This window comes from Arachis hypogaea, chromosome 14 (genome assembly GCF_003086295.3).
Source record: "Arachis hypogaea cultivar Tifrunner chromosome 14, arahy.Tifrunner.gnm2.J5K5, whole genome shotgun sequence".
Lineage (NCBI taxonomy): Eukaryota > Viridiplantae > Streptophyta > Magnoliopsida > Fabales > Fabaceae > Arachis > Arachis hypogaea.
In genome coordinates, this window is record NC_092049.1 from 56,322,457 (window position 1) to 56,325,773 (window position 3,317).

Here is a 3,317-nt window from a genome sequence, read left to right on the forward strand (position 1 = left end):
CTTTCAAAAAAATTTTTCCTTTTGTTTTTGTAAATTATTCAAAATTTTCAAGAATGAATTCTAGAGTTTCATGGTAACATGTTGAAGCCTGGCTGGCTGTAAAGCCATATCCAAATTCTTTTGGATTGAGGCTTCCACTTGTCAACATAAAAGGCATGTATATGGAGTTGGATGAAGTATCAGCTGTTGCATGCCTGATTTATATCCTAAAGCTGGCTGGCTATTAAGCCATGTCTAACCCTTGGATTGGAGCTTTAGGCTAACATTGAAAGATTCCTGGAATTCTTATTAAAAATTTTTGAATTTCTTATTTTCTTTTTCCTATATGTTTTCCGAAAAAAAAATATACAAAAATCCAAAAAATTTAATAAAATTATAAAAATCAAAAAAATATTTTATGTTGTTTGTTTGAGTCTTGAGTCAATTTTTAATTTTGGTGTCAATTGCATTTTTTTCTAAAAATTTATGCATTTTTCGAAAATTCATGCATTCATAGTGTTCTTCATGATCTTCAAGTTGTTCTTGGTAAGTCTTCTTGTTTGATCTTGATGTTTTCTAATTTTGTGTCTTTTGTTGTTTTTCATGTGTATCTTTGTATTCATAGTGTCTAAGCATTAAATATTTCTAAGTTTGGTCTCTTGCATGTTTTCTTTGCATTAAAAATTTTCAAAAATAAGTTCTTGGTGTTCATCATGATCTTCATAGTGTTCTTGGTGTTCATCTTGACATTCATAGTGTTCTTGCATCCATTCATTGTTTTGATCTAAAAATTCTCATGCATTAAGTCTTTTTCATGTTTTTCTCTTTCTTCATTAAAAATTCAAAAATCAAAAAAATTATCTTTCCCTTTTTCACTCATAAATTTTCGAAAATTTGAGTTGACTTTTTCAAAACTTTTTAAAAATTTAGTTGTTTCTTATGAGTCAAATCAAATTTTCAATTTAAAAATCATATCTTTTTCAAAATGTTTTTCAAAAATCATATCTTTTTCAATTTTCTTAATTATTTTTGAAAATTTTAAAAATATTTTTCAAAAATCTTTTTCTTAATTTTATATCATATTTTCGAAAATATCATCAACAATTAATGTTTTTGTTCAAAAATTTCAAGTTTGTTACTTACTTGTTAAGAAAGATTCAAACTTTAAGTTCTAGAATCATATCTTGTGATTTCTTGTGAATCAAGTCATTAATCGTGATTTTAAAAAATCAAATCTTTTTCAAAACTAATTTCAATCATATCTTTTCAAAATTATCTTTTTATCTTATCTTTTTCAAATATCTTTTCTAACTTCTTATTTTCTTATCTTTTAAAAATTGAATTTCAAAATTTGTTTCAACTAACTAATTAACTTTCTGTTTGTTTCTTATCTCTTTCAAAACTACCTAACTAACTATCCCTCTCTAATTTTCGAAAATATCTTCCTCTTTTTCAAAAAAAAAAATCTTTTTAGTTAATTAATTGTTTAAATTTTAATTTTAATTTTAATTCACCTTTAATTTTCGAAAATCATCAACTTCTTTTCAAAAATTAATTTTCGAAATTTCCTCTCCCTCATCTCCTTCTATTTATTTATTCATCTACTAACACTTCTCCTCATCTCATATCTCTGCTCCTATCCTCACCTTTGTGTTTGGATTATCCATTCCCTTCTTTACATTACATTCTTTTCTTCTTCTACTCACACAAAGGAATCTCTATACTGTGACATAGAGGATTCCATATTTTCTTTGTTATTCCCTTCTTTTTCATATGAGCAGGAGCAAGGACAAGAACATTCTTGTTGAAGCAGACCCTGAACCTGAAAGGACTCTGAAAAGGAAACTAAGAGAAGCTAAAAATACAACAACCCAGAGACAACCTTACAGGAATTTTCGAACAAAAAGAGGAGATGGCAGCCGAAAATAATAATAATGGAAGGAGGATGCTTGGTAAATTTACTGCACTTAATTCCAATTTACATGGAAGAAGCATCTCCATCCCTGCCATTGGAGCAAACAACTTTGAGCTGAAACCTTAAGTAGTTTCTCTGATGCAGCAGAACTGTAAGTTTCATGGACTTCCATCTGAAGATCCTTTTCAGTTTTTAACTGAATTCTTGCAGATATGTGACACTGTTAAGACTAATGGAGTAGATCCTGAAGTCTACAGGCTCATGCTTTTCCCTTTTGTTATGAGAGACAGAGCTAGAATATGGTTGGACTCTCAACCTAAGGATAGCCTGAACTCTTGGGATAAGCTGGTCAAGGCTTTCTTAGCCAAGTTCTTTCCTCCGCAAAAGCTGAGTAAGCTTAGAGTGGATGTTCAAACCTTCAGACAGAAAGAAGGTGAATCCCTCTATGAAGTTTGGGAGAGATACAAAGAACTGACCAAAAAGTGTCCTTCTGACATGCTTTCAGAATGGACCATCCTGGATATATTCTATGATGGTCTGTCTGAATTAGCTAAGATATCATTGGATACTTCTGCAGGTGGATCCATTCACCTAAAGAAAATGCTTGCAAAAGCTTAAGAACTCATTGACATGGTGGCTAACAACCAGTTCATGTACACTTCTGAGAGGAATCCTGTGAATAATGGGACGCCTATGAGGAAGGGAGTTCTTGAAATTGATACTCTGAATGCCATATTGGCTCAGAATAAAATATTAACTCAGCAAGTCAATATGATCTCTCAGAGTCTGAATGGATTGAAGGAATCATCCAACAGTACTAAAGAGGCATCTTCTGAAGAAGAAGCTTATGATCCTGAGAACCCTGCAATAGCAGAGGTGAATTACATGGGTGGACCTTATGGAAACACCTATAATCCCTCATGGAGAAATCATCCAAATTTCTCATGGAAGGATCAACAAAAGCCTCAACAAGGCTTTAATAATGGTGGAAGAAACAGGTTTAACAATAGTAAACCTTTTCCATCATCCACTCAGCAACAAACAGAGAATTTTGAGCAGAATCCATCTAGCTTAGCAAATTTAGTCTCTGATCTATCTAAGGCTACTGTGAGTTTCGTGAATGAAACAAGGTATTCCATTAGAAATTTGGAAGCACAAGTGGGTCAGCTGAGTAAAGGAATCACTGAAACCCCTCCTTGTACTCTCCCAAGCAATACAGAAGAGAATCCAAAGAGAGAGTGCAAGGCCATTGATATAACAATCATGGCCGAACCTACAAGGGAGAAAGAAGACGTGAATCCCAGTGAGGAAGACCTCCTGGGACGTCAAGTGATCAACAAGGAGTTTCCCTTTGAGAAACCAAAGGAATCTGAGGCTTATCTAGAGACCATAGAGATTCCATTGAACCTCCTTATGCCCTTCA

General features: G+C 32.6%; 1 non-coding gene across 1 annotated transcript; it reads right to left on the reverse strand.

The window, feature by feature from the left end:
- Positions 1-2,287: 2,287 nt before the first annotated feature.
- Positions 2,288-2,395, reverse strand: LOC112745235 (small nucleolar RNA R71). The gene has a single exon (XR_003173173.1). It is a non-coding gene; the product is annotated as a small nucleolar RNA R71 (small nucleolar RNA).
- Positions 2,396-3,317: the final 922 nt, after the last annotated feature.